This window comes from Myotis brandtii, unplaced genomic scaffold (assembly GCF_000412655.1).
Source record: "Myotis brandtii unplaced genomic scaffold, ASM41265v1 scaffold1018, whole genome shotgun sequence".
NCBI classification, from domain to species: domain Eukaryota; kingdom Metazoa; phylum Chordata; class Mammalia; order Chiroptera; family Vespertilionidae; genus Myotis; species Myotis brandtii.
The window spans coordinates 218339-228743 of record NW_005353397.1 but is presented as its reverse complement, the minus strand read 5'-3'; the positions used below and the strand labels follow the sequence as shown (position 1 = coordinate 228743).

The window sequence follows — 10405 nt, the reverse complement described above, 5'->3', positions numbered from 1 at the left end:
ACGATTTCAATAAATTTTCTAGACAGAATTCTTATTATTAGCTTTATAAATGAGTCTAGTCCTCTATTTATAGAATTATAAAGGTCTTAAGGGGTCAATTAAAAGTTTTAGTGATACCCAATTGAACTTTATGAGAGAAATTCTATGCTATAATTGTATCTGTGATGTTAGGACTTTGTAAATGTCTCAGCATGTATCTCTTAAGAATGTCAGGGTATGTGTAATTATTTTTAATACTACCACATAGTTCTTGTTGTATAGCAAATTGTAAAATGTAAATTATTAACCATGGCTTGATAATCACATTGTAAAGAGAGAATTTGCATCATTAATTGCCTGTTTTACAGCAAAGATATGGCATTTGTCAATAGATATTCAACACCAGGTACAAAAGCTCCATGTTATGATGTACATGGACAAATTAAACATGGGTCATGCCCTCTTTTAAGGAAGAAAAAAATACTGGTTCCAAATATAACCCTGAGAATTGGGAAGGTAAAGTATCTTGAGGAAAGAATATTGGGATCCATGACTGGCAGAAGGTCATAATATTGGTTCATTTAAACAGCTGTTTATTCCCCTCATACTCATTTAGAGAGACAAAAGGGAGATATCAGCACAGAACTGGCTCTAAGAAATATGACATATCCTACATGTGAGCAGTAAATCTCGGCACTTTTCATCTGTTAAGTCACTTAACTTCGTGTGACTGAATACTCCCTGTGGTAGGTAGATCTAACATTTAAAGATAGATATATTTCCACAAAAATGACTTTTACACATCCATCCATAAAAAATAGCAGTCTCACTTTCACAAGGCTCCAAGCAGTCTCAACACGGTGCTCCTTTCGTTTGAACTTCGCAGTTCTTGTAGGAACAGTGGTTCCACATTACACTGTTTGAAGAGTCTGAGTTGATTTCTGTGGACAATTAGACTATGTTGCAGAAAGACTGGTATTTCCTGGGGCAGGATAAGGGGAATAATCCACAATTGATTATAATTCAACTGGGCACTAACTTGTTCATATTATCTTCTGGAATCCTCATTTACTAGTAAATTGCATATACTCCAGGGAGGTAATATATTACAGAGTATTAAAGAGTAAAGCTATTAGTAAGAGAGCTGCCAGTGTCTATTTCCATCCTACTCCTAATGACTTCCACAGAATGTCACTCATTCTTACAAGTGCTTTTAAGACTTTTCAAAAATTCGTTTGGAAGTCTTATCAGAGGTTTCCTGGTCTCCTGAGAAGATGTAGGCTACCCATTAGTATATAGAACACAGGGAAGTGTATCGGGGGGGCAGGGGGGGAGAGGGAGGATATAGAATGGTATTCAGCTATTCTTAATCAAAGGAGGAAAATACACTTTTGGTGACTGTCTCCCATGTGACTGTTCTGTCCTATGTGTTTGTTTATGCAATCTCATCAAATTTCCTTCTCCAATGTATTATTGTTACAATTATGACCATTTTATGGATGGGAAACTGAGGCTGTGGGAGGTTAAGTAATTACCATGAAGATCTAGTATGAGTCAAACTTGGATCTTGGAGTCAAACTTGACCTTATTCATTTCAAAGTTCATTAACCTAAGAAAAGGATAGGGATTTTATCAGTGGAATTTGATTCAAGGTATTTTGGTTTTATTCCTCCCACTCAGGTTTACTTGATTCTGATTTGTTGTAAAGAGGAGTTCAGAGGCTCCTTCAAGGGAAGAAAGGTAGAGGATAAAATATTAAAACATCAACTATTATATCTATTATTGAGCAAAATTTGAGTAAGCAATGGAAGAAAGGCCATTTCCAATGTCCTATTCTGAAGAAGTTTCTCATTTCTTTATTTTTAGAATGTTAAAAATAATATTCTATGACAAAACTAAACATAATATTACCATATGATTCCTCAGTCCCAGATATTTACCCACGTGAATTGACAAATCACTGCTTTAAAAGGTATATTAATTTTAAAAAATCATTCTAGAGCTATCTCATTCTTCATATGGCATATTAAAATATATCAGTTATAGCTAGAGAGAACAGAAGGAATAAGAATAGTGTAAAAGAAAGGGAGAGGTAGGGAAAATATGAGAATTATAAAGTGATTGAGTGAAACTTGTGCCACCAGGAAAAAAAGTTTAGAACTTGACAGAGGCATCTTTTCTTTATCGGTTTGTTTGTTTTTTTCCTGCCTGTCTTCTTTCTGGGGGTATGGGAAAGGAGCAGGGCTTGAGCAAGCTTAGAATGTGGGATAAAATTATAATCTATATAGTTTCCCCAAGAGCAAGCATTTTACTTAGAGTTGATGTCTGAAACAGTATGTATTTATGAGATGACGAAGCTTCAAATGGTTAAACTTAAACTGAGTGGTTAGAGGAGAGAGAGGTTGATGTTGTGACACTGGAAGAATCATGGGGCTGAAAAGCTGGGAACCTACTTTCAGCGTCGCTCCAAGAGTAAACAGGACACCCCAGGGTTACTGGATTCAGAGTGTCATGGTGATGCGGAGACCCAGAGTGAAGTAAAGGAGCTTAAAGAGGATGTAAGAGGATGTCCCCCAAACAAACTTTTCTATTGAGGTATAACACATACAGTAAAGTGCATGAATCTTAGGTGTATATTTTGTTGAATTTTTATTTATGAACATATCCATGGATCCACCAGTCATATCAAGATACAGAATATTTCCAATATTTCAAAATGCTCCTCTGTGGTCCTTTCTATCAATACTTTTTGGGAGTGTGGGAAGGGAGCAGGACTTGAGCAAGCTTAGAATGTGGTAATCACTCTGATGTCTGTCATTAAAAATTAGTTTTGCCTGAAAATCTCAGATAAACAAAATCATACTGTATGTATTCATTGGTGTCTAGCTTCTTTCTCCCAACATGATGTCTGTGAGATTCATCCATATTGTTGTATATAATTAATGGTGTTTTTTTTAATTGCTACTCAATCTCTCTTGAATGAAAATACCATAGTTCATTTATCATTCTTTTACAGATGAAGATTTGAGTTGTTTCGTGTTTTTACTTTAATGCATAAGTGAGCTATGAACATTCTTGTATACGTCTTTTGGTGGATGTACCGGTATGCATTCATTCCTCCTGTGTGTATGCCTAGGAGTGGAATTGCTGGCTCATAGTATAGACAGATAGATATTGCCAAACAACTTCCCCAAATGATTATACAATTTAAATATCTACTAAAAACATATATGAAAATTCCAGTTGCTTCTCCTTTTTGCCAACTTTTAGTATCGCCTGTATTTTAAATTTTAGCCATTCTGGTGAGTGTGGAATGTTATCCATTCTGTGCTTGTTTGTTTGTTTGTTTGTTTTCTTTTTTCTTTTTAATCCTCCCCCAAGGATATTTTTTCTCTTTGATTTTTAGAGAGAGTGGAAGGGATGGAGGGAGGAAGAGGAAGAGGAGGAGGAGGAGGAGAGGGAGGAGGAGAGAGAGAGAGAGAGAGGAAGAAAAACATCAATGTGAGACACATCAATTGGTTGGCTCCTGTACGCATCCCGACCTGGGCCAGGGATTGAACCTGCCCTCACCTGATTGAGAATTGAACCAGAGACCCTTTTGTGTGCGGGCTGGTGCTCTGACCACTTAGCAACATCAACCAGGGTCCAGTGTGGTTTTAATTTATATTTGCCTAATGAGTAATAAAATTGAGCATTTTTTTTCAAATAATTATTTGGATAGCTACTTTTGTAAAGTTTTAATACAAATTTCCCCCATTATTTATATTGGATTGTCTTTTTATTTATTTTTTAAATTAAAAAAGTATTAAATTTATCAGGGTAATATATATATTGATTTCAGAGAGGAAGGGAGAGGGAGAGAGAGATAGAAACATCAATGATGTGAGAGAATCATTGATGGGTTGCTTCCTGCACACCCCACACTGGGGATCAAGCCCACAACCAGGGCATATGCCCTGACCAGAAATTCAACCTCCTCGTTCATAGGTCGACCCTCAACCACTGAGCCATGCCAGCTGGGCTATTAGGGTCACATTTGTTAATAGCATAAAAAAACTTTAGGTATATAATTGATTTGTAGTTCTTTATATGGTCTAAATGCAAGCCTTTTGTCAGATGTATGTATTGCAGACATTGCTCAGTCTGTGACTTGCTTTTTATCTTAGTAGTATCTTTTGATTAATAGAAGTTCTTAATTTGGATGAATTTAATTTATCAATCTTTTGTTTCATAATTAGAATATATCTTGTACTACTTAAATCTTAACCCAAGTTCATAAATATATTATCTTGTCCTCTTCTAAAAGCTTTATTATTATTATTTTTTTACTTTTAGATATGTAATACATTTTAAACTAGCTTCTGTATATGGTAAAGGTCAAGGTTCATTTCCCCCACCCTCAAGGATATCTAATTAAATCTGCAACATTTATTGAAAATTTCAACCTTTTCCCTCTAAACTACATTGATGCTGTTGCTGCAAATCAGATGACTGTATATGTCTGGATATTTTCTTCATTCTACTTTGTTTCATTACTGTATTTGTCTAGTTCTCTGTCAGTACCACTCTATCTCACTTATGAAGCTTTACAAAAAGTATTTACATGCCTTGGCTATTCTAGATACTTTGCATTTTCATATACATTTTAGAATCAGTATTAATTAAACTCTTCTTTCTTTATAATTTGGATCCAGTAAGTTGTAGCTAGCACATTTTTAAAATTTTATAGTTAATTTTATCTTTAATCAAAGTTACATATGTACATAGTTTAAATACTGAAATAGTTCTATAAGGCTATAGATGAAAAATCAGTGGTCTCTTACTCTACCTCTTTCTATCCCCAAATCCCACTTCAAGAAACAATCTCTTCAGCTCATGGAAGGTTCTGGTAGGCCCCGGAGAGATTACCTACTCTGGTGATGCAGTACCATGTACCCCAAGTGCAACTTTTCCAGGGAGTGCTTCCAGGGCCCCTGAGACTCAGGGCTGTAGCTCCCCTCACCCCTCCTCCTCCCACCCCCTATAGCAGAAACCAGGTGGGCAGAGAGAGTCTGAAGAGCACGTGACGAGGCACCAAGAGGGTAGGTCTTGGTGGCCCCCAGACATGGGGCACTGACATCTGGGACATATTCTGGGAATCTCCGGGCAATCAAAGTTGTGTCCTGGAATTTGGGTCTGTGGTTTGCTGAAAAAGTCTGGCCCTGCTGGGCTCTAGACAAGGAAGAAGGGAGAGGGCCAACCCTCCCTGCTGGCCCCGCATCCCCCCTGCACAACCAGTGCCTTGGGTGGAGCTGGGAAGTAGCCCAGGCAGCCACTGGGATGCCCTTGGTGGATAGGAGAGGGTAAGCTGGACTTGGTGGTCAGTTGGTGACTGGAGGTTGGTGGTGCTCATTGGTAATCAAGTATTTGGAAATATGGAGCAGAAAATCTGATGTGAAATTGCTGGATAGGGTCTGGGAAACAGTGCACATATCCTTAAAGAATTTAACTAAGCCACCATGAATGCTGCGGAAGCAATTCCTCTTTCTGAGCCCTGTCATGTGACTGAGCCCAGCACCCCTTCTAGAGAAACACTGCACTTAACTGGGGGGTGGCGGGGTGGCGGGGGTGGGCAGCGATGGTGAGGGGCTGACCTGCCCTTGGGCCCACAGGGAGGAGGGTGTGCAGGGCGGCGGCAGCCCAGGGGCACCAAGTCCAAGCCTGGATTCTGGGCTCCTGGGGACCCTAGGACGTGATTGCTCAGCTGGTTTCCTCCTAACAGAGAGGCTCTAACACACGTAGACCCAGCAGTTCTGTTGACCTTAGCTACCCAAGCAGGACTGACATTCCTCCAGGCAGTCACAGCTGCAAAGGTCTTTTGTCTGCGCCTCCAGCGCTTTAGCACAACCTGGGGATGATGGGGCCTTCCAGAACTGCAGGCTGGGCCCGGCTTTCCTCTCAGACCTGTGTGGGTTTCTAAGGTACGTGCCAAATGTGTGTTGTTGTTTTTCTCCAGTTCTTTGTAATGTACATTTTCTGACTGGGAACTCATTGTACACTTTGTAAACATTTTGCTATAAAAAAAAGGCAGTCTCTTTCAAGTCTTTTAGCTTTCTTTTGGCATTCAATTTTGTATTTCTCAATAATATGCTTCAAGTTATATTTTTTAGTTTTCAGCTTTAGATATTATCTACTAACTTCCTACAATGAAAGGTCATTTAACTCACATTTTCTCAACATAATTTTTCTTAGATGAGTATTCGTTAATCGTTAGATGCATTATTATTCCCTTGTAAATATTATTCACAGCATTCATTTATATCCTTGTTTTCCCTACAGTTAATAATCACCTCCTTTTCTTCATTTCTTTTGTTTATATACTGTTTACTACTGTTAACTCATTCTTTTTTTTAAATATATTTTTATTGATTTCAGAGAGGAAGGGAGAGGGAGAAAGAGAGATAGAAACATCAATAATGAGAATCATTAATCAGCTGAATCCTGCACGCCCCCTCCTGGGGGTTGAGCCAGCAACCCAGGCATGTGCCCTTTACCAGACCCAGGCATGTGTCCTTGACCAGAATTGAACCCGGAACCCTTCAGTCCGTAGGCCGATGCTCTATCCCCTGAGCCAAACCAGCGAGGGCTGTTAATTCATTCTTGAACTCCCTACCAAAAATATAGCTCTCCTCCGAATATTTAATTACATCAGGTAACCTATCACATCATTTTTTTTTCTTGAAGATATCTCTCTTGTAACCATCAATCCTCCCCCAGGTCTGCACTGGCTCATCTCTCCGCCTGTCACACAGATGTTGCCGAGAAATCTTCCTTCATTACCACATTTGGGATTCCCCTTTCCTCCCTTCTATGTTGGACTCACTGTCTAGTTAGTAAATCCCATGTCTTCTTACTTTTTGGTCTCCTTCATTGTTTTGATGGAGCATAACTTGTGGTGGCTTCCTGGGAAAGTGTTAATAGGAAATAAGTTTTTTTGAGAAGTTGCTGTCTTTATTTTAGTCTTATAATTAATGGGTCATTTCGCTAGGTTGTTAGAATAAAAACCACCTTCCTTAAGATTTTGAAGATCTTTCTAATGTTGCACTTTATGTTACTTTGCAGTTGTTGTAATAACATGATGTTGATGTAATCAAAGTTAGTTTGATTCCTGATCTTTGTGTTTCATTCTCTGGAAGGTTTAGAATTTCCTTCAGCTGCTATAGTGTCACGACTACAGGACTTGGTGTAGATCTTTGCTCATGCCTTCTGCTGGGCATTTTGTGGGTCCTTCCTCTAATGTTGCACTTTATGTTACTTTGCAGTTGTTGTAATAACATGATGTTGATGTAATCAAAGTTAGTTTGATTCCTGATCTTTGTGTTTCATTCTCTGGAAGGTTTAGAATTTCCTTCAGCTGCTATAGTGTCACGACTACAGGACTTGGTGTAGATCTTTGCTCATGCCTTCTGCTGGGCATTTTGTGGGTCCTTCCATTTAGAAGCTCATTTTTTTTTTTTTTTAGTTCTCACACATTTTCAGATTATTTCTTTAATAATTTCTACCACTCTGTTTTATTTTCTGTTTTTCTGAATATTCCATTAAAATGACGTTTGACCTCTAAATTGATCCCCTAATTTTACATTTTTCCTATTTTCTATCTTTTTAACAGATAAATTATACTTTGTACTTGACTTACCAAACTTTATCTTCTATTCTTTCTATTAAAATGTTTATTTCTGCTGCCTTTTCCTAATTCCCACAAATTTGTTTATATTCAATAAATATTGCTTTTTTATAGCCTCCTTTTCTTGTTTTGTGGATGTTATATCTACTTTATTTTTCTGAGGATTAGTTATGTTTTTTGTTTGTTTGTTAGAAGTTTTTCTGACTCTTTTTTATTTGTTTACTTTTGGTCTGTGTTTTTCATATTATAGGTCTTTCTCTCTTTTTTTTTACATTCAGTGTTATTGTTGGCTGTGTACTCATATTCAAGAGACCAAAAAAGATTGCTTATAAGTTCTGAGTGAGTGGATGGGCCTTGTCAAGAAGTGGGCTTCCTTCTAAGATAAGATAATCTGGCTGAGTATTTTCTTAGAGGAACCCCAGCTGTCAATACTTTTAGGATTTTTTAATTTTATTTTTTGCTGGGTTAGTTTCCCTAGAGATGAATTCTCCAGTTTCATGCTTGAGAGCTATGAGTTCCTGCCATCATTCTGGGACTGAGTGGGAGAAGGGGTTGGGGCAAGGGTAGGGAGGGTTCATCTTTCAGAGTTTCAATTTGGTCTGTTCTCCATGTTTCTTAGTACTATTCTCCTGTAGTATGTGTCGCAAGATGAGGCTAGAGCCCCTCTGGTTCAACCTCTCCAGTACAAACCTTTTGTTGTCTTTCATGATGGGGTAGTCATTGGGCCCAGCAAGCTGGGGGAGGAAATCTATGAGATTGTTTCTTACATAGATTTTATTTTTTAATTTTTATTTATTGATATTCAGAGAGAGAAAGGGAGAGAAAAACACTGATTTGTTGTTCCACCTATTATGCATTCATTGGTTGATTCTTGTATGTGTCCTGATCAGGGATCAAACCCACAACCTTGTTGAATCAGATGGATGTTCTAACCAACTGAGCTACCCAGCCAGGGCTTCTGGCTTTCAGTCTCACTTGAATCCACCACTTTTAGAGGTAATTGATGCCCAATTATAGATTATGGAGGCTTTCTGTGGCTGTAACATGCATCTGCTTATTTCTGGAGTTGCACCAAGACTTCCCTACCTCAAACCACTTTCAAGCTGTTTCTAGTTTCCTAAGGTAGTTCTCACTCACTCAATTTAAAACTTTCAAAATGTTGTCATTTCTTTTCCTGATCTCTTTATATTTGTGAATTTATATTTTTACTGCCTTCTTAGTGAGGTTTCTGGAGGGAAAATAGTAAATAGTATTTAATCTACATTTTAACTGGAAGCTAGTTAGTAAGTATTTAAGAATTTAAAGTCAGCTCTTGCCCGGCCAGTGTGACTCAGTGATTGAGCATCGACATATGAACCAGGAGGTTCTAGTCCGGGTCTGGGTACATGACCGGGTTGCAGGCTCAATCCCCAGTAGGGGGTGTACAGGAGGCAGCCGATCAATGATTCTTCCTCATCATTGATGTTTCTATTTCTCTCTCCCTCTCCCTTCGCTGAAATCAATAAAAATATTTAAAAATAATAATAATAATAATAAAATAAAGTCAGCTCTTGTCTGAAAATACAGTGACCATCTCTTGACATAAGTAAGCATATTGCTACTTTCCCTCTGTTGTTCTACTAGCTGATTGATAAAGAAAAGTACTCTTACTTAATTCCTTTGGGGGATGTGATAGAATGGAATGGAAACCGAGAAGTGGATCATTGCCATAGAGATATTTTTGGAATGTTTTTTCTGGTCATACTTAGGAACAAATCTCCACCAAAAGGTGGCTACATTATAATATAAACTGCTGTTCTGGATTTGTTGGCTTGATTGTTATAGGACAAGTACAAAAGAAATAACAGAATACAATCATTTTTAAACATGTGGTATTTATTTTGGAATGATTATTTTACTCATTTGATGCAAACACTAGAAGGAGCATTCAGACTTTCTTTACCAGAAATACTTCAAGTATGTGAGCATATTTTAAATATTCTCTACTTAGGCTTTGAGTCTTCATGGAATTAATTCCATATTTTACAGATAAAGGTCATGTGTTACAACTAGTCATAGGTGGTGATTCTGGATATTCAAAAAATACACATTTGTTAAGAAATTTGATGCTAATTTGGGATAATGATTTGTTTTTACATTTTGCTTTGTGCAGCTGGAAAATAAGGCTGCATTTTTAAAGGAATGAAATAAAGCAGCATTTGAGGGATTTTAGTGATGTGTTCCTCACATGCCATCATCATGCATGACCTCATCTTAGATAACTGCTTTATTAGTCTCCATCATTATGAACGGAGATTTATTTGACATCATAGTGCAGTGGTCGGCAAACCGCGGCTTGCGAGTCACATGCGGCTCTTTGGCCCCTTGAGTGTGGCTCTTCCACAAAATACCACGTGTAGGCGCGCACATACAGTGCGATTGAAACTTCGTGGCCCATGTGCAGAAGTCGGGGTTTTCGGCCTGAGCGAGTCTATATTGAAGAAGTGGCTTTAGAAGAAGTGGGGGGTGTCGGTCGGTCGGGCGACCGGAGATGCGGCGCAGGCGGGCCGTGGGATACACAGCGCGGGGGAGGCGCGCGATTCATGCACGAGTTGAGTGAGCCAGTCAGTCAGTAGTCTCATTGTGCAGTGGTTAGTGCTAGTCGCATCCGCAAATCACGCACAGGTGACAAAAGTACCTACTCGAAGCATAAAACCTGTATTTTTTTTCCAACCAGCTGCAAATCCTACAGGTATTTTTGTCATCAATTTAAGAATTGTAATT

At 38.3% G+C, this 10405-nt stretch overlaps 1 long non-coding RNA gene across 1 annotated transcript in view; it reads left to right on the top strand.

Moving 5' to 3' along the window:
- Window positions 1-5785: 5785 nt before the first annotated feature.
- The window catches only part of LOC102242381, a 48253-nt gene continuing 43633 nt past the window's right edge, over window positions 5786-10405 (top strand). Inside the window, exon 1 of the long non-coding RNA XR_312988.2 lies at window positions 5786-5939. This is a non-coding gene — a long non-coding RNA (uncharacterized LOC102242381). The remainder of the gene's footprint in view (window positions 5940-10405) is intronic.